Source organism: Mauremys reevesii, linkage group 2, assembly GCF_016161935.1.
Source record: "Mauremys reevesii isolate NIE-2019 linkage group 2, ASM1616193v1, whole genome shotgun sequence".
Classification (NCBI taxonomy): Eukaryota; Metazoa; Chordata; order Testudines; family Geoemydidae; genus Mauremys; species Mauremys reevesii.
In genome coordinates, this window is record NC_052624.1 from 17,030,840 (window position 1) to 17,052,441 (window position 21,602).

At 42.7% G+C, this 21,602-nt stretch overlaps 1 long non-coding RNA gene across 1 annotated transcript in view; it reads right to left on the minus strand.

The window, feature by feature from the left end:
- Positions 1–11,219: 11,219 nt before the first annotated feature.
- The window catches only part of LOC120396394, a 46,776-nt gene continuing 36,393 nt past the window's right edge, over positions 11,220–21,602 (minus strand). Inside the window, exon 3 of the long non-coding RNA XR_005593096.1 lies at positions 11,220–11,318. This is a non-coding gene — a long non-coding RNA (uncharacterized LOC120396394). The remainder of the gene's footprint in view (positions 11,319–21,602) is intronic.

Sequence of the window (21,602 nt, forward strand, 5' to 3'; positions counted from 1 at the left end):
GCCCCTTTGTGGATCCCACCCTTAGTTTCTCCATGCCTCAGTTTCCAGTCTGTAAAATGGGGATAACAGCATTTCTTTCATTCACTGAGAGTAATGACTAACTAGCCCTCTTGTTCATGTCCTTGTTCAAATGCTAGTATGGCTAGTAGGAAGAAAAGCCATTCCCCAAATATTTGTGAAAACAAAATCCCATTCACTCAAATGTTTAACAGAGTAAAAGAGGCCATAAGCATGGTCAAACTGACTAGGCTACTGAAATTCAAGCAAATATTTGTACAGAGTGGGCCATTTCCCCTTATGGACTGTGTCCAGTTGTCTGTGAGGCAATATCTCTGAATTTTAGATCGGGGCAGTGCAATACATTCTTCTCCATTCAAAAACTGGTTAAAACATGGCCTAATTTGAAACATGAACACATAACAAATGAGGATTGTAAACACCCTAATTTCTTGTCATTCAACTTCCATGGTTCTTCGCTTGAGTTCTGTTTTTGCTGTTGTGTTAAGTACAGCACTGTTCTTAATGCTTTAGTAAGCCTATTTATATTCATACTATCTGCTATGTTTGATTCTGTTCATTAGGATTTTCCGTCCTAGTCAGCAATTTTAATCAGAGTGATGAAGCCAGATTAAAACTATTTAAATATGCTAATACTCTGACAGGCAATTGAGTGGCTTCTTATAAATGATTCAAAATCAAACATAGCTTCCTGGGCCTTGCACAGCTGCACCTTGTTAACTTTGATATTTCTGCTTGTCAAATACATTATATTGCCACTTATTTCCTTTGCTGTCTGACTTATCTTTCTGATTTATTTCATACTCTTCACAAAAGGCATTCCTGCCTTTCTGCCATCAGAAAGGTGGCTTTGTAAAACTGCATTGCAAACTGCACCTAACTGCATTTCTCATGCTTTACACACAGGAGATGCCTATCAGAGAAACCTGTAATTGTGTAACAGTTTGCAATCTATCAGTGAAAACACTTAAGTTATAAATCAGCAATTTCTAATGTTTCGTATCCATTTTGAAGCTAGAAAGACTGAAGGTTTAAATTCAAAACTTAGGAGGTATTGAATAATTGAGCAATAATAATACTAGTAGTATTATGGTACCCAGAGCACCCAATCAGGGATCAAGGCCCTATTGTGCTAGATGCTACACCTCCAAAATGAAAAGAAAGTCCCTGCCCCAAAGAGGTTACAATCTAAGAAGAGCTGCCTCTTTTTTGTGGTGTTTGTAATTTTGGCAAAGGGAGTAAAAGAGGAATAATAGAGGGGGAGGAATATGGAAGGTATTAAAGGGAGATAGTAAAATTTATCAAATTCCATTTTTTTGCCTATTTTAAACGTCCATCCAGTGCTCTGAGCACATGAACAGAATTTGATAAATTTTATTCTCTTCCTTCAGTACTTTCCATATTTCTTTACTTCCATAAGCCAGTAACAGAAAATGCAGCAAGGGACAAAGCGTGAAATGCCTTTTTTGTTTCAGTTTTCACCAAAACAGTTAGCAGTGATGAGACAACTAACATAGTGAACATCAATGTGACTGGGGTGGGATCTGAGGCTCAAAGAGGAGAATAACAAGTTAAAAATTACTGACACAGGTTAGACGTCTTCAGGTCGAGAAGGCCTGATGAAGTACATACTAGAATACTTAAGGAACTGGCTGAAGAGATCTCCGAGAACTCATGGAGGATGGGAGAGATCCCAGGGGACTGGAAAAGGGCAAATATAGTGCCTATCTATAGAATGGAGGGAAAAGACAATCCAGGGAATTATAGAACAGTAGGCTGAACTTTGGTACTCACAGAAAGATAATGGAGCAAATAATCAAACAATTTGTGAGCACCTAGAAGAAAATAAGGTGATAAGTAACAGCCAACATGGATTTGTCAAGAACAAATCATGTCAACCCAATCTAATATCCTTCTTTGACAGGGAAACAAGCCTGGTGGATAGGGGAGAAGCAATGAGTGTCATGTATCTTGACTTTATAAAGACTTCTGATACTGTCTCACATGACCTTCTCATAAACAAATGAAATATGGGTGCACAGCTAATTGGAAAAGCATACTCAAGGTAGTTCTCGACGGTTCACAATCAAGCTGGAAAGGCATATTGAGTGGGGTCCCACAGGGATCTGTCCTGGGTCTGGTTCTGTTCAATATCTTCATCAGTGATTTGGATAATGGCATACAGGGCCGGCTCTAGGCACCAGAAAACCAAGCATGTGCTTGGGGAGGCACAATTTCAGGGGCAGCATTCCAGACACTTTTTTTTTTTTTTTGCTTCTGCAGTTGCGCTCCCGGGTTTTTTTTTTGTTTTTTGTTTTTGCTTGGGGCGGCAAAAAACCTAGAGCTGGCTCTGATGGCATAGAGAGTACATGTGAAGTTTGAGGATGATTCCAAACTTGGAGGATTTGCAAGTGCTTTGGAGGACAGGATTAGAATTTAAAATGATCTTGACAAACTGGAGAAATGGTCTGAAATAGGATGAAATTCAGTAAGGACAAATTCGAAGCATTACACTAAAGAAGGAATAATCAATTCTACACATGCAAAATATGAAAGGACTGCATAGGAAGAAGTACTGCAGAAAAGGATCTGGGGTTATAATGGATCAGAAACTAAATATGAGTCAACAATGTAATAATGTTGCTCTCCCCGCCTCCAAAAGTGAACATCATTCTGGGATGTATTAGCAGCAGTGTTGTAAGTAAGACACAAGAAGTAATTCTTCCACGCTAGTCAGCACTAAGGTCTCAACTGGAGTATGGTGTCCAATTCTGGGCCCCACGTTTTGGGAAAGATGTGGACAAATTGGAGAAAGTCCAGAGGAGAGCTACAAAAATGATTAAAGTTCTAGAAAACATGACCTGTCAGGAAAGATTGAAAAAACTGGGTTTGCTTAGTCTAGAGAATAGACGATTGAGGAGGAACATGATTCCAGCCTTCAAAGTTGTTATAAAGAGAAGCATCATAAATTATTCGCCTTAGCCATTGAGGACAGGACAAGAAGCAATGGGCTTACTTTGCCGCAAGGGAGATTTAGAATAGCCATTAGGAAAAGCTTCCTAATTGTCAAGGTAATTAAGTACTGGAACAAATTACCTAGGGAGATTGCGGATAGAGCCCTGCACAAATACAAAATTTGTATCCGCATCTGATACGCGATTCGCGAACATGGATGCCGATATCTGTGGCTATAAACCAAAAGCTGCGGCCCACCAGGGTAAGCGCCCTGGTGGGCCGGGACAGTTTGTTTACTTGACGTGTCTGCAGGTTTGGCCGATCGTGGCTCCCACTGGCCACGGTTCGCCGTCCCAGGCCAATGGGGGCTGCAGGAAGTGATGCGGGCCGAGGGATGTGCTGGTCCTGCTTCCCGCAGCCCCCATTGGCCTGGGACAGCGAACCATGGCCAGTGGGAGCCATGATCGGCTGAACCTGCGGATGCGGCAAATAAACAAATCGTCCCGGCCCAAAGGTTGCCAATCCCTGATCTAGTTAATATTTAGCCCTGCCATGAGTGCAGGGGATTGAAGTAGAAGACCTATTGAGGTCCCTTCCAGTCCTACATTTCTATGATTCTGTGATTCCTCTCTGTACCCATCTAATATTAATTTCTATCTGGGGTGATTGAGTAGGTGACAAAAAATAATTGGCAAATTCTGCACTGGTATAAGTAGACCCAATCTTAAAAACACTTATGCACATGTTTAACATTAAGCATGTGATTTGTTCCACTGAAGTCAATGAAATGTAAGTAGTGCATCTCAGTGAGCTGTTCACCAGATAGAAAACCTCTGCCAAGAACTGCACCTCCAGGATACTGGGAAATGAAATGTATCACACACACAAATAGCTCATGGAGTCTTCAATACATAAACTACCAGATCATTGCCAAGGGATTTTATTTGAGATCTGTAATACTTTAGGGCATATGCACACCAAATGATCTTGGGACCCACCTTGTCTGTTAAGGAAAGATTTAAATGAGAGATGGCAAAGACCTGCAATAGTAGGTCATCCAATCTGTCTACCTTGCCAGTTCCAGGATTGTTCCTTGGAGTGCATTTTATTGTGCTTTGTATTATCTATGACTAAGTGGGAGAGATCAGAAGAGAAAGAACATGCAATTTTAAACCCAGCTCTGGATCCCTACAAATTAGCACTGGACAATTAAGTGATTTTTAGTTCCTCGTTTTGTATGACCAGGGCTTGGGAATCAGATCTTATATTTGACATTTGTTTCTTTATAAAAGTTTTTCTCAGCAGTGGCTGTGAGCTGGATGACAGTTGTGTTATAAATTCAGCAAAAAAATTAATAGAATGTGAAAATTTTTAGTTTTCATTGATTTACTCCCCACTTTTTCAGTTTTTTTCATTGAAAAACTGGAAAAACTTCAGCTGGCGTGCTTTTGAATTCATTCCATCTCAGGTTCTTCCTATCCACTGACTTTTCAACCTATTAATTTGAATGACACAAAATGGAGATAATCTTACTTCTTTTCTCTCGCTTCTTTTCTGTCTTATCTACTAATGCCCTAATTCAGGGGCTCAACCATGCACTTATGCATGTGTTTAAATCCATCCCTATCTAGAACAGCACTTAAGCACATTCTTCGCTGTTGTCCTCAATAGAGTTGCTTTCGGGAATTGAGAACTCAGATTGTAAGCTATTTGAGACAGGGACTGTCCTTTCCTAGGTGTAGGAATAGCACCTACCACAATGGAAGCCGCAGTCTTTGTGGTGGTCTCTAGGTGTTATTGGAATATAAATTAATAATAATAAAGTGCTAAGGAGAAAGTTATAACAGAATTTCAGATGGATTGGTCAATATCCATGCTGTATAAATTCCTTGCCTCCATTGTTATTAGAATCATAGAAGATTAGGGTTGGAAGAGACCTCAGGAGGTCATCTAGTCCAATCCCCTGCTCAAAGCAGGACCAACATCAACTAAATCATCTCAGTCAGGGCTTTGTCAAGCTGGGCCTTAAAAACCTCTAAGGATGGAGATTCCACCACCTCTCTAGGTAACCCATTCCAGTGCTTCACAGGCAATGATCAAGTGATCTCTCTCCTGCCATCCATCTCCATCCTAAACATTGTTATAGTCCTAGCCTTCACAACCTCCTAGTGAAATAGTGTTTCCTAATATCCAACCTAGACCTCCTCCACTGCAACTTGAGACCATTGTTTCTTGTTCTGTCATCTGCCACCACTGAGAACAGCCTAGCTCCAGCCTCTTTGGAACTCCCCTTCAGGTAGTTGAAAGCAGCTATCATATCCCCCCTCACTCTTCTCTTCTGCAGACTAAATAACCCCAGTTCCCTCAGCCTCTCCTCGTAGTATTCATCTAATCCTTCAGGAGAGTAAACCTGATTCATTTTTCACTTTTGGAGTATTGTATTTATTTTTATTATATTACTGCTACTAAAAACAACAACAAAACTCAATCTGCAATTCATCCTTATTGGAGTTAATACAATCCGTGTTGGAAAATGTTAAATCTGACTAGACCAGTGAGTTAATTTGGGGGATTAATGTCTTGAAGTGTGAAAGTCTGAGAAACTAAGCCATTGAAATCTGGAGTTTCTTTCAGAGGAAAAACAAAACATGTCCTCCTCCCCCCACCCTGTAGGGTGACCAGACAGCAAGTATGAAAAACCAGGACAGGGGTAGGAGGTAATAAGTGCCTATATAAGAAAAAGCCCCAAATATCAGGACATCTGGTCACCTTACTCCCCCTCCAAACATTAGATAAAAAAATCCTAATTTTTAAAAAATACAATAGTGAAACCAAAATGCTGCAGTGTAATCAGAGCATGTTCAAATGGGTTAATGATATTCAGGAAAGTGGCCAGTGAGGGACTATTAGCATTTTCCCTTTCCCTGAATAAGCAAAGAGACTGGATGCCCTGGCTCTTCCAAATGAGACAGGGTTTCCAACGGCAGTAGCTGTGAATAAGGATCACTGCCTTTATATAGGATCATACGCACACAAGATGCTTTACAAAATAAGACAAGGGATAACGTTTTCAAAAGTGAAGTAGGAACTTAAAAACCAAAGTCCTATTGACTTTCAGTGTGAGACTATTTTTAAGTGCCTAAGTTGCATTTGAAAATGGGGCCTAAGCGCCTTAGTCACTTAGAGATGCTTTAGAAAATTTTCTCCCCTATTCCTGCCACACCAAATCTTGCAATCTAATTTAACCCAGGGCAATGGAGTCAGGGAAAGTGGGGAGAAGACGTGGGCGATGTTGGTATAAGGAGGTTTTATGAAAGAAAGGGGATTTTACGTGTAGGCGTCAACTTTGTGATTTGCCGGGGGGTGCTTGACCCCCCCCACTCTGCCCCAGGCCCCACCCCCACTCCATCTCTTCCTCCAAGGCCCCATCCCGCCTCTTCCTGCCCCGCTTCACCCCCTGCCCTGAGTGCACCCTGCCCTTGCTGCACCCCTCCCCTTCCAGCGCCTCCTGCGTGCCACTGAACAGCTGATCGCTGCGGGTGGGAGGCGCTGGGAGGAGGGGAGAGCTGAAGGGCGGGGTCCGCCAGTGGGCGGGAGGCACTGGGGGGACAGGGAGGAGCTGATCAGCAGGATCGCCAGTGGGTGCTGAGCACCCACTATTTTTTCCCATGGGTGCTCCAGCCCCAGAGCATCCATGGAGTCAGCCCCATGATTTTAAGAGGCATTTGAAAACCACAGAGGAAGAGTGCTTGCCAAGGCAGCAGGTTGTTCCAAACACATGGGCAACGTGAAAGAGAGTTCACCAAAGCTGAGCATGTGAAAAGAAAGCTACAGGGAGGAGAGGTGGGAGGAACCTAAGTCTAAGTAAGAATAAATAGGGGCATAATGTAAGCAGAGGGAAGACTATGCAGGACCTTAAATGTAGAGGTAAAGGGTTTGAACCTGCTGCAGTAAGAGCCTGTGCTGGATTTCAGCCTGTGCTGCACAACTACAACATAAAGGGACTTCAGTGGCCACTGAGCAATGTATCCAGCACTGGGTCAGGGTCAGTCAGTGGGCTAAGCCTCCCCAAACCTCACGCTGCTGGGGGAGGGGGCAGTGGCGGATTTGGGGCCCCCTGAAAAATCTCACACACACACACACCCCCGCCCAAGCCCTGGGGCTGGATGAGCTCTTGCTCCTCACCGTGCCCCCGCAGGCTCCCCCCGCTCCCCGTGGCCCCGACCGAACTTTCAGCCTCCGCCTCCACCCTGGTCGGGGCCACTTGGGGAAGGGGGGCTGAGAGCAGCGAGTGGGGGCAGGGCCTCCCCAAGTTGACACTTCTCCTGCCACCCATGCATCTCCTTCTCAGAGTCCTGTCAAAGGAGCATGGGTGTGGTCAGAGTCCAGAGCCTGCAGAGTAGCCTGGGTAAAGCTGCTGTGAATGAGAGCAGCCCAGAGGGCAATGTAGGATGTACTGAAAAGAGCTGTCATAAAATCTTCAAGCCACTTAATTACCATCTTTTTATAAAATCAAGAACTCTGTGAATTACAGCACAAATAATCCACAAGTAAGTCTGCCTTTTCTGTGGTTTGACGGAACAAGTGGAAGAAATCCTCAAAACTGATTATTTTGGTAGCAGGAGGACTAAGAGCTCATATAAAGGCTGAAATATGTCCCAGCTGTTCTGTCATGAGAATTCATCATTAGAATCATAGATCAGAATATCTAAGATCCCCTCTCACCAATCTACAGATCTCATCCACATCTCTGACCCACTCTGCCCACTCACCCCTCTTTGACTCTGACTCTGTGCTCTCTTCTGAATTCTCATGCAAAAAACCAAATTTATCAACCCAAGAGCCCACAGATAATCCACCAGCAGGCGCCCCCTGGAACAAAGGAAAATCCCCACTCCCACACTGCCAATACCCTGGGAGAAAAATTCTTCAATCCCCCATCCCTGAAAATCAAGAGAAGCCGAAAGTGGAAAGAGCAAACTCAGACCCCTCCTTCTAAAAAACCCAACACCATCCCAACATTGACCAGCATTGACCAATTACCAGTGTGGTACTACCTATTATACTATTATCCTCATAAATCCATCCAGCCATCCCATCCTCCATCCTTATATCTCTTCCTCCAGTAGTCCTTCAGCTCCTCTTCCCCCTGATTTCCACAGTTTCCATTCCTAATTTCCTCCCTAAACTGATTCCTTCATCAATTTCTAATCATTGATTTCCTAATTCCTGATATTTATTATCATCCATTTGTCCTGAGCTGAAATCTTAGCACTGAGCTGGTCTAATCCCTCTAATTCCCTTATTTCCTATATATTATATCCTCTGAAATTCTCCTCCTTCTTTATCATCTCCTCCTTCTTTTGAAACAAACTTTCCTCTCACAACATTCCTTCTCCTTTTCTTTCCTTTTTTTTCCATCGATTCATCTCCTTGGTTCTTTCTTCATTCTTTCTAAACACTTGAGACCAATAATAGAAAACTGCACACAATGGGAACACACAACACTCACTCTCTCTATATCTCTATATAGCTCCTACTGCCCTCTACTACTAATACTCTCCTTCGCCTAATGCATCCCAAGACCGCAGCCCCATCACATTGCCAACACATTGCCTCATCACCATCACCTCCATCATTCTCTCCTATCCTTCATCCATCTCTCCTCTCTCCTCCTTCCCTCCTCCTCTCCTCCATTGCTACTTCTAAATCCTAAAGCTTAACAACTAAATAATTACATTTACACTTATCACATCTCATTATTCTCATCTCATTTAATCATCCTGTTACTAATCCTCAATCTCAATCCTCTCAAGGATATCCGATCCCTTTCCGAATATCCTTATCCCAATCTGGTGTACTCCCCCCTAATTATCTTACTTTTAAACTTTTGGTCAAAATAAATATAATAAATAAATAAATAAAAAAAAAAAAAAAAAAAACTCCCCAAACAACCCAACCAAACTCCCCTCCTACTCCAACCACCCCCCCTTCCACCTCTCCCACCCTCCTCTGCAGTCTCCTTTCTCCAGCTCCTTATTTCTTCCAATTTTTTTTTTTTTCCCCATCTTTAATTAATCCAGTAAGTATGAAATCAAGATATACTCAAATGACTGAAATCCAAGATATATTAGATCAGATCCATTTCTTAAAAATCAAAAAAAAAAAAAGATCAAAGAAGAGATTTGGTTGTTGGGTTGGATAAAACTACCTTCAAAAAACCAGCTGTAATTTGTGTCAGTTGCCCCAGGCCTCAAGGTCCCTTTTTCTCTCTCCTTTTTTTTTTTTTCCATGACTTTGCTAACTACAGATGTTAAAACTACAGGCCTGTTACTACCCTCACTTTTTTTTTTTTCTTTGAATATAGGAACTATAGTCTCTAGGTAAGTCAAAGTCAAACAACCCAAGATTTTTTTTTAAAAAATTAAATTAAATCATCGCTAACGGGCTTCCTTAATATTAATATTCTAGGATTAAGATTCTGAGATTGATTGATTTACTTCCGTTAAGCTGTTCAAGTTGTTCTCTACCTCAGATAATCTATACTATACCCCATCATTTCATATCTTCATTCCTTCCCTCCTCTACCCCTATTCCCTTCATTAGCCATTCATTAGAAAATAGCAAAAATATTTATATATTTATTGTTGAGATTGCCATGCCATCTCTATCATCTCCACTCGCTCCGTTCCTTTTTCTTCTTTTCTTCTTTTTTTCTTTTTTTATTATTAAAAAAAAAAATTTTTTTATTGGTTTTAATCTTCTAGGTCCTAGGTCCATCTCCACCCGCTGCCTTTCTTTCTCTTTCTCACCCCCCACCCTCTGAATAAGGTAGTAGGTTTTTTGATGATCCCTCCCATTTTCCAGTCCTTTGTACTTTTTTTTTTTTCTTAATCACCCCTCTGAGACGCTTGCTCATCCAGCTCGGTCTAAAACTGCTACCTATGAACTGTTTTCCCTTTCTCGGGATACAGGCCTCTGACAGCTCCTGCAACTTCAACCTGAAGTAACCCCACTGAACTTTCTGTGAAATATGAAAGTGCCATTTCAGGCCAGACTGGATTAGTGAACCAATTGCACCTATTAGCGAAACCTAGAGCACAGTCAAATGCAGTTATCCTATGGAAATGAACATGCTGGAATATAAAGAGAAGAGAAAGCAGGTGCATTTGGCATATCTGATTTCTAATAGCTTTGGAATTGCTTTTTCAAAACTTGGACGCTTATTGAATGAGAACAGAAATCCTTTATAAAAATAAATATGAAATAACTTAAAGATCTCAAATCATTACATGGGAAATCTGTCCATTGGGGTAGATAGCTGCACAGTAAGGCCTTGTGTGTCACAATTATCCCCCCCCCCCCGCCCTCCTCCAGCAAATGTCATATATGGAATCAGAGTTCTTCCTAAATAGGAGACATTTAATAAACAAAGCTACTACTACAGATACAAAGAGGTTTCAACATAGCTTGAGTTCCCACTTTATCTGCTTCGTTTTCCAAGGACCACATTCTACCTGGTACTCTACACAGAGACACCTAGTGGATAAGTAATATAGTAAAAGCAAACATACCATTACCGCCCTCTGGTATCTGCCTGTAGAGCCCAGGAGGTTAGAGAGTGAGACCTCTGCACCTTCTTGGTGCTAGGGAAGTGGGTCCAGCTCTGACTCAGAATATGCTGGAAAGGAAGGACTGTTGAGCTTGGGCTGGAAGAATGGCTGTTGCAGATCTAGTGGCTGGAATCTCCTTCACAGAGAGAACTTAGAAGGTAGTTCCCTCTATTCCAGCTCAAGAGCTATAGCCACATGCACATAGACACCACCATCATCCCTGGAACCTTCCAGCAGCTCCCACTGAGGGACACAGCCATGGGGCAGGTCCTAGGGCCTTACCTATTAACTTCTTAGGTTATTAACACTGAAAGAGTTTTTTTAATCTAAATTTCCATTTCCTTATTTATGCCACTTGTTTCTTTGTTTGAATTTCTCACAATATGGACAATGAAAATTACAGGCGCTGGCTTCCTCCATGCCCGCTCCTGCTGTGCCTTGGGCCCTGCCCCCACCCCACCCTTCTCTCAAGCTCCCACCCGCCTCTTCCTGCCCTGGCCTTACCTCCGCCCAATTCCACCGCCTTCCCTGAGCGTACCCCATCCTCACTCCTCTCCTTCCCCTCCCCCCCCAGCACTTCCTGCACACCACAGAACAGCTGATTGTGGAGGGCAGGAGGCACTGGGAACGAGGGGGAGGAGTTGATCGGTGGGGCCACCAGAGGATGTGAGGCGCTTGGGGTGAGGGGAGAGCTGGCTGCCGGTCGTTGCTAAGCACCCACAGAGTCAGCACCTATGATGAAAATAGATTAGTCAGTTTGGTTTTAGTCCATTTCACTTTCAGGTTCTCATACATTATTAGCAGTGCTGCAACAACTGGGCTGGGAGGACGGCAAGGGAATCTTAATTGATTTACAAGAGCTATTCCCACTGGATTAAAAAAAAGCATGGAAATAGTCTCAGGTTAGCATGTTAAAAAAAAACAACTAATTTTTTCATTCCAATTTGACTTTACTGTCTCTTTAACATATGGAAGAAAGTCAGTGAAGCTCAAAAAAAACAACTAATTCCACAGAGTTTGCCCATCCCTTGTACAATACAACAACATGATAAGTTTATAACCACGTTAACTAACTGCTGGGAAACATAGCAACGAAACACCCAACCGTCTAAAGTGAAGAGAAATTTCAATAGCTCAGGTTAACTGAATTAGATACCAAAGGCCTCTCGTGGACACTGTGAAGGAAGAAATATTACCAACTTTTGTGCTTAATGGTATAGCAGATTTCTGATCTGTCATAATATCATAATGAATCAAGTGATCATTAATACTTCCAAGGCTGAAGGATCAATTTAACTGGCAAGCTTAACAGAATGCCAATTAACTTCTTGGTGAATATTTTTTTTGGGTTTCAGATCTGTGTGTTTGCAACCCAACTTTTTCTTTGAGTTTGCAGTTCTCATCCAAGACTGCTCAGTTTCACCTCGGTTGGATTTATAAATTTTAAGGCCAGAAGGGTGAGGTAAACCTGAGCTGGAGTGCCGATGAGAAGCGCAATTAGAAAACTAACTGAAATACATTCCTCATGGATTGTATTTTCTAAATGGACAACCAACCTAATTCTCAATTACTGAGGGACAATCTCCACTGATTATTATATTTTGCTTTTCACAACCAAATCTCTGTACAACTTTTCATGAGTGATGTACTTGAGTATTCGGATTCTAATATCTAAACTGTATTCTTAAATCTATTCACCTAAATTTGGGTTGTGAGGGTTGGTTCACAGAGAACCCCATGGGACTGTCACCTGATGGCACTGAGATTACCTCTGAGCTCATTTTCCCTGGCAGCTTGGGACTTCAGTACCCTGTCTTGTTGAGCCAGACACACTAGCCTGCTGCAAACACAAACCCAGGTCTGAACCAAGTCCCCCAGAAGCTGCAAACTTAACTGAAAACAGCTTAAGAAGTGCTCCTGTCTCTAGCACCCAGATACCCAGCACCCGATGGGATCCAAACCCCAAATAAATCTGTTTTGCGCTGTATAAAGCTTATACAGCGTAAACTCATAAATTGGCCGCCCTTTATAACACTGACAGAGAGATAAGCACAGCTGGAAATAATTACTTACTCTGGGTCAATTAATAAGCAAAAGTGATTTTATTAAATATAAAAAGTAGGATTTAAGTGGTTCTAAGTAATAACAGACAGAACAAAGTAAGTTACTAAGCAAAATAAAATAAAACATGCAAGTCTAAGCCTAATACAGTAGGAAACTGAATACAGATGAAATCTCACCCTCAGAGATGTTCCAATAAGCTTCTTTCACAGACTAGACTCCTTCCTAATCTGGGCCCAATCCTTTCCCCTGGTACAGACCTTGTTCTAGCTCAGGTGGTAGCTAGGGGATTTCTCATAACTGCAGCCTCCTTCGTTCTGTTCCACCCCCTTATATAGCTTTGGCACAAGGCAGGAATCCTTGGAAAAGCACCAGGTTTAAGATGGATTCCAGTGCCAGGTGACATGGTCACATGTCCTGTGAGACCCCGCCCCCCAAGCCTTCATTCTTCCCGGCCTGACAGGAAGGCTTGCAAATAAACAGAGCCATCTACAGTCAATTGTCCTAGTTGATGGAAGCCATCAAGATTCCAAACCACTATTAATGGCCCACACTTTGCATAATCACAATGGGACCTCAGAGTGGTATTTCATATTTCTAGTTTCAGATAAAAGAATTATACAGTCGTACAAATAGGATGAACACACTCAGTACATTACAAGCTTTGTAATTATACCTTAACAAGAGATCTTTTCATGAAGCATATTCCAGTTACATTATATTCACACTTAGCATATTTTTATAAAATCATATGGAGTGCAACATTACATGGGTTATTGCTGATTATGTACTCTATGTATCATATGACTTTTAAAAACCTAACTTTGTATTTGTGGATAATCTAAGCACTATACCCAGATGTACAGATGCTCTTTTCCCAACCATCCCTGGAATAATCATCAGCATCTCCACCAACTCGTGCGGTGGCATCTTAACCTGCTTAACCTGTTAGAGATTTTTAAGTACAAATTGGATGTGCATGCAGCAGTTGTTTGATACTGAGATAGACAATGATTCTGTGATAAGGCGGCTATGCTGACTCTAGCCTTCTGTCCCACATAGCTCGATTATAGTCCATTGAAATCCCCGCCTTTTCATAAAGGATGTGACGGTGCTTTTGTGGTTGCTGTTTGGCAGGAGCAGTGTTGAGAGTAGCAATATTCTTGGCAGATGTTATGAAATTAGTGCCTACTGGAGGATGGCAAATCCCTTTCGTAGCAACTTGGAGGTTTCAAAAATTTTCATTCTGCATTGAGACTAGCTCTGAGTAGGAACGTTGGCACATCTGCTGCGAAGTATTTAACATTTAAAATGGAAATCAACCTTGGGAAAACTGAAAACGAACATACCATTACTCTTTAATGCTGTATTTTGACTGGGTTGGTGATCATTACATCTGGCAGACTCACTGAGAAGCTTGATTTCAGAGTGCTTTGATAAATGTATCCAGTGAAACTCCAAAGGCCATATTTCAATACAGAGACCATGGGTTACTCAGGGCAAAGCTGTTCTACCTTCAGCTATAAAGAGTTGGGCCTTATGCCATCTGTAGTCGAGCTCAGCAAATACCAGATTTTTTTGGTTTGAGGGATGACCTGAAAAATCCAAGAAAAAATCTGATTCAATTTGAACCAAAACATTTTTTTAATTTTTTTCATCAAATCAGGAAACTCAGAAAAAATTCATTTTGAATCAACTGAAATTTTTTGAGTTGACCCAAAATAAATTTTTCATTTTTTCTATTAGTTTTCAGTCAAATGAAAGATTTTGGTAGACGCAAAATGATTTTTTTTTTAGTTTTGTTTCGATTTCAGCAATTTCATGTATTTTTCTCCCTTTTTTGGTGGCTTTTTAAAAATAAATGGCCAGATTTAAAATTGAAACATCATTTCCAAACACAAAGTTTTTTTGACTTTTTCAAAACAAAACATTTGGAAACAGTGCAAGTGAGACATTTTGGAATGGTCAAATCAAAAATATTTTTTCCAACCAAAACTATTTGCTGAATTCGATGCATTTTTGTCGAAAAATAATTTGCCAATTTTTTTTGCTCAGGGTAATGTATAGTCCCATTTAAGTCAATGGGTGATTTCTTTGCCATAGGCCTCTCTTTGATATACACAGAGGGATATAGTTAAGGCAAAGATTTTGTCACAAAGGTCATGAAAGTCATGGAATCTGTGACTTCCAGAGACACCCAGGCAGGGGTGAAAGTAACTGAAAGGACTTACCGGTACGCTGGAGTCCTGAGTGGGGGCGTGGTATCAACCAGAAGAGGTGTGGCCCTCAACCGGAAAGGGGCGTGGCCTATCAAGATTTAAAGGCCCTGGGGCTTCGGCTGTGGCTGGGAGCCCCAGGGCCTTTAAATCACCCCAGAGCTCCCAGCTGCAGAGGCGGCTGGGAGCCTCAGGGCACAGGGGTGAATTAAAGGGCCTGGGGCTCTGGCCACCGCGGAGCTCCGGGCACTTTAAATCACCGCTGGAGCCTGGAAGCTGGAGCTCCGGCACTGCTTTAAAGGGCCCTGGACTTCCCGCCGCGGCCAGAGCTCCGGGCCCTTTAAATCCCCGCCCAAGCGCGGCTGCTGGAGCTCCGACGGTGCTTTACAGGGCCCTGGGCTCCTCACAATGGCTGGAGCCCTGAGCCCTTTAAATCACCACCATGGAAGCTGGTCCATTCCGGCATGGTGTACTGGCTCTTGCTGGTATGCCAGACCGGACCATACCGGCTTACTTTCACCTCTGCCTCCATGACCTTTTCACTTCAGCCCCCGAAGCGTCAGGGTTGAAGCTATCGGCCAGCAGAGCCCCCCTGCAACTCCCAGCCACTGCGGGCGGCGGGAGGCCTCCCCACAGCCCCCAACTGTGTCAATGCCGGCAGCAGGAGGACCACCGCAGCTCCAAGCAGCTGCTGGTGGAAGGGGGGACCCCACACTCTCAGCTACATGGGTAGGGGGAACTGTGGAGCCCCAGCAGCAGTGGGTGCTGGGCCCTCCTCCTTCCCCATTTTGTCATAGTTATTTTTAATAAAAGTCAGGGACAGGTCAGGAGCTTCCGTGAATTTTTGGTTATTGTCCGTGACCTGTCCGTGACTTTTACTAAAAATAACATGACAAAATCTTAGCCTTAGCTGTGGTATTTAATAGCTGAAGCAACTTACAGACTTTCTATCAAGTGACAGATACAGTCTGAATGCAGAGTCTGTGAAAGTAGGGTGGCGGAGAGGCAAAATCGCCTTCTTTTTCTTTATGGCTAGATGGAAGGAGGAATCTCACAACTTTTTTCTCGCCTAACATGTGGTCATGGTATAGAAAAGGTTGAGAACCATTAGTATAGCTTGGTTATCGTCAGTGGAGGTATGTTGATTTACACAACCTGAATATCTGGCCCTAGATATACGTTTTATATTTTAAATAATGGAGCCCATAACTTGACTGACTTTAATGTAGTCATGATCTGATAGGATGCGCTATTTGGTGTTGTAGGGATAGAGATTTGACATAACATTTTTTTGGCTGCCAGCACTGCTGATGCAGGTGAATAAACAAGGTTCTGGTTCTTTATTTCTATGTTAATTTTAACCTCAATTAGTAACACAAGAGGGTGAAAAAAATCAGTGTTTGACAAATGGAAAAAGACAAATTTAGTAGGAAAGATAAAGCACCATTTATTCTCAAGCTCCTAAGAGGCTATTACAAACTATGAAGAGAAAAGGAAAATTAAGTTGAGCTATGAAATAGTACTTGAGTATGTCCTTCCAAGTATTCCCTTCCCTAATTTAAAAGGCTAATGACTGCAAATATAAAGGATGCTGCAAATTAGTCCTGTTTTTCTTTTGCTAGCAGAACAAGAATCAGATTGAACCTGGCTGTTCTTTCCCCAGGGAAGAGATGGGGCTAAATTACAAAGAGGAAACTTATTATCTATAACCTCTATCCTGGTTACATCTCCCGCCTAATGACTCAGAAAGGACCTATCTGGTAAAGTGGTTTAATTGACAGATTTACATTTTAAAAGGTTTTAATATATTTATATTCCTCCCACAAGCCTCATATCCTTCCTCACCCTTCCTGGGCCACTTTGGAGCTTTTCTTCTTCATAAGTTTAAAGTATAGGTGCATAGGTGATAACCTGCTTATGTGAGTCTCTGACTTCTGGTCCCACACTTCCCAGCCTTCCTGGTCCCACAGCCTTCCAGGACACACACCACTACTGCCAGGCACACTGATTTCATAAGCAGAATGGGTTGCAGAGAACAGACATTTATTTTTTAAGGAGCTGTTTTCTCTCTGTACAAGGAGAAGAAAAATCTTCTTTACTTAGATTTCTCTCCCCTGCTCTTCCCCTTCCCTGTTCTCTATGGTCCCTCCCTTGCCTCAAACAAGAATATGGCCATGCCTTTTTTTAAATACAAGTCAAAGCTAGATTAAAGATTATCACTCTTTTCTTGCATAGCATTTGCATAATTAAAGACATCCCCAACTTCTTCATGACTGAGTGAGAAAAAAGATCATGACCCACTGCCTAGGGAACAGTTCCAATCATTGACCTTTCAGCTCACACAGCTAGGAGACATCTTGTCCCATTTAATTGTTTAGGGTGACATTCCACATTTGCAGAGGGGAGTGTGTCAGGCCTATAAATCACTTAAAACCATAAAATAGACTTTATGCAGAGTTTCACCTTTTGTCTTGTTGCTTTATGTTGGGTAACAGGCAGGTCATCCCCAGTATTAAATATACAAGGGCCTTGAGTTGACGGGCATACCTAAACTGGCCTTTCAGAGTAGGGTTATTGTATTGTTACATTTTGACATACAGCCGAGGGGGTTCACCCCATCTCAAAACTACTGTCCAAGATTTAATAATGGTCTTTCACATTGGTGGTATGATTTACTTGACCGGTGGGAGCTGGGTGAGGGGTGTGTTACACCATGATAAAAGGTTATTTAATGGTAGACAAGATACAACAACTGGCGGTTTAAAAAAAACATAACAGGGATTTTATTTAAACTGGAACAAATAGAACTGGATTCCATGTACTTACAATAACATGAAATATATGAAGAATATATATATAATAAAAAAATTGAAGACACACACATACTATAACTTATTACTAACTGTACTTAACCAAATCTCTCTCTCTCTCTCTATGCATGTACGGGTTATTAATAATAATAATTATTGTTATTTCAAGGTTCCCCTTTCCCCAAATACTTCACTGGGTACTAACACCCATGTCAGTCTTTGAGCCTCAAGAGTCTCTCATGACTTCCTGAAGAGATGGACTTAACACCAGTGTTGCTTGCTTGTGCGGGTGCACATTAGATCAGACCCACTGGCTCTGTTGGACTTTTGAGTCTCCTGATCCGGATCTTAGGGATGACATGAATCAATGATGAGAGACAACTGGATCCAATTCTCAGGAACATGCCATGGACTGATTTGACCAGCTAGCTTTTAAACTGCTGAGACCCTCTCCTGCACGTCTGTCTGTCCTGCCCAATCTCAGCCTCTCCACTCACTCTCGGTTTTTCTCAGTCCTGGTTTCCCTCCATTCCTCTGGCTGCCCTCTCCCCTCACCCTGTTTCAGGTTACTCGCAGACTTTGTTTCTCTCAGTCTCTCTCCCTTAGGCTCCCCATTGCCTGTCTCTTCCCTCAGCAAACCCCTCTTCTCCCTCAATTATCACCTCCCCTCCCCCTGAGGGGAGGGGCCACCTCCTCCCACTTTCTCAGATGGAGAGGCTACCTCCTCTGCATAGAACAATGACAGTGCATTCACCCTGAACACACCCTAAATCATCTGTCCCCATACAGGGTCAAGTCTCTTTACCATATTTACACATAAGCAAAAAGGTGCGGGAGGATGGGGTAAAATTAAGTAAAGCAAGAGATAAACTAGGTATCAGAAGGAACTTCCTAAGGATGAAATCTATGAAGAAAATGGAGTAGTCTCCCAAAGGAAGAAATGGTGGAAACTCAAATTGCTTGTGACATTTAAAACTAGGCTGTGTAAGATGCTAACACGTGATGCTGGGGAACAATCCTGCCCTGGCAGGGAGATGAACTAGGTGACTTACAGTAATAGTTTTCCACCTCTAATTTCTGTGGTGAACACAACCAAGTGTCAGACACTAAACCTTTATGAAATCGATAAGATTAGATGGAGTTGCAAGGAGATATTGGTGACTAAAGTTGCAATGGAGAACATGTTACCTGCTCATAGACCTTAAACATATTGGCTGACATTCTCCCAAAGTCTGAGAAGTCAAGTTTTGTGTGAGGGATTCTAGAGGGTCAGAGCAGTATGGAACCCACTCTTCCAAATGAACTACCAGCAACACAGCTCTTCCAAGGCTGCTATTCCATCCTTTTGTTATAGTTCAGCTTTACTTATGGCCTCAACCCCTCCATGAGGCCTTGGCAGTGTTTGGAGTCACTGAATCCTCTTAAGCGCAGCTCTAGAATTCCCTCTTTTAGCCTGCCGTCAACAGTCTATTCAACACCAGAGTGGCATGTAGCCTTCTCCCGTCCAGCTTGGTCCAGTGCAGAGAGCCCCTGTATGGTTGCTTTGACTGCAGTATTGCCTCTTCCTAAGGGAGGGGAAATGCAGGGCTGTTCAAAGTTTCCCTATTTCAGTAAATTCTAAATTCTTATTTAGATTGTAAACTCTTTGGGGCAGGAACTGTCTTTTTGTTCTGTATCTGAACAGCTCCCAGCACAATGGGGTTGTGATCCAGGAGCGGGGCTCTAAGGCGCTACCACAATACAAATATATAATAATCTGGGTAAATTTTGTGCATCATGAAAAAAGCAAAGGACAGTATGCAACAATGGCACCTGTAGTCCTCAATGCTTTATGGACACAGAACAGGCAGCACACTCCTCTCAGTTACATTTGCCATCTGATCACTTGAAAGAATGTGCAGCAAGATCAAAGGTTGTGAAATCACTACATTTAACTTGCAAGGTATTTATCATTTTGTACTTCTTTCGGTGACAGCAAGCTGCAGAAATGTGCAACCTTGGCAAAATATGTCATGGGTTTGCTCCGTTTACTTTTGATTGCCAAGATACCTTGGAGAGCAAGCAATTGATTTGGTGTTGGAGGGAAAGTATGCAAAGGTTAGCGGGAGCAGCCAAAGGGTGGGAATTATTGTGCAGCTCATGCATTGAAGTTTTAGATCACAATTCCCAAAGAATTCAGATCTTGAAATGTTTATCTCATCAGCACAGCACTCTGTGCCAGAAGTGCTTCTAAGATTCTCACTGCAATTTGTGAGCCATATGCTATATTTAAAGCACTGGTCAGCAGTTCTGATGGGCAAAGATCACTCTGCAAGGTGTGTACTTCCGTCACCCAAACCGAAAGTGGTAGGCAGGAGCTCAGCACCTTCAGAGGCGACAAGGGACACAGAACTACTATAGTCTAAAATGGCTAGCTGTAGAGAGCAGCAGAACATGGTGGACCATCACTATTGGGCTTGGGAAAGAAGCACTGAATGGTGGGATCGGATTGTGATGCAGGTATGGGATGACGAGCGGTGGCTGCAGAACTTTTGTATGGGCAAAGCCACCTTCCTTGAACTGTGTGAAGAGCTCACCCCCACACCGTGGTGCAAGGACACCAAAATGAGAGCTGTCCTAATGGTAGAAAAGTGTGTTGCAATCACTGTGTGGAAGCTGACAACTCCAGACTGCTACTGCTCAGTTGCGAATCAGTGTGGAATTGGAAAGTGCACTGTGCAGGCTGCTGTGCTGCAAATATGCAGGGCTATTAATCACCTGCGATGAAAGACTGTGACTCTGGACAATGTGCAGGAACTAGTGATGGCTTTGCGGCAATGGGATTCTCTAACTGCGGTGGGGCATAGATGGCACATATATCCCAGTGTTTAGCAAATCTGGCATGTAAATAACTTGCAACGCCAGCTACAAAAGTGCCATGAGATGCCTGTTCTCACTTTCAGGTGACATTGTAAATAGGAAACGGGCAGCATAAACTCATTTATCTTAGTGATTAGCTGAACAAGAAGTAGGACTGAGTGGACTTTTAGGCTCTAAAGTTTTACATTGTTTTGTTTCTGAGTGCAGTTATGTACTAAAAAAAAGAAAAAAATCTACATTTGTAAGTTGCACTTTCATGATAAAGAGATTGCATTACAGTATTTGTATGAGGTGAATTGAAAAATACTATTTCTTTTATACAGTGCAAATATTTGTAATAAAATATAGTAATATAAAGTGAGCACTGTACACTTTGTATTGTAATTGAAATCAATGTATTTGAAAATGTAGAAAAACATCCACAAATATTTATAATAAATTTAAATTGGTATTCTATTACTGTTTAACAGTGCAATTAAAACTGAGATAAATTGCTATTAATTTTTTACACTACAGGACAGATTTAAAGTCCAAGAGGTATGTGCTCTTCCTCTTTCACTCATTAATCCTGCTGTGTTGTGTGCTTGTATGGAGACAATACACCTCTGTGATCTGACTAAATATACTATATGCTGAGTGGGCCATATTTTGCTCTCAGATTGATAGAAATGTGGAGTCCCTACAGTGATGTTGGCAGGCCTGCCAACGGGGGGGGGGGGGGAGGGAAGAGGAGCAGGAGGCAATTGCTATTTAAAAGGGACTGGGGGGGCCCCCAGCCACCAATGGCAGCACAGCAGAGCTAAAGCAGACTTCCGGCCTGACCTCACTTCGCGCCGCTCCTGGAAGCAGTCGGAATGGCCCTACCGCCCCTGGGAGGGCAGGGGGTCTCCACGTGCTGCCCCCACCCCGAGTGCCAACTCTGCAGCTCCCATTGGCCAGGAACTGCAGCAAATGGGAGCTGCGGGGGTGGTGCCAGCAGGAAGTAGCGAGCGGAGACCCTCTGGGCCTCCTGCCCAGGACCCACTGCCAGAGGGGTGTGCCGGTCGCTTTTGGGAGCTGCCCAAGGTAAG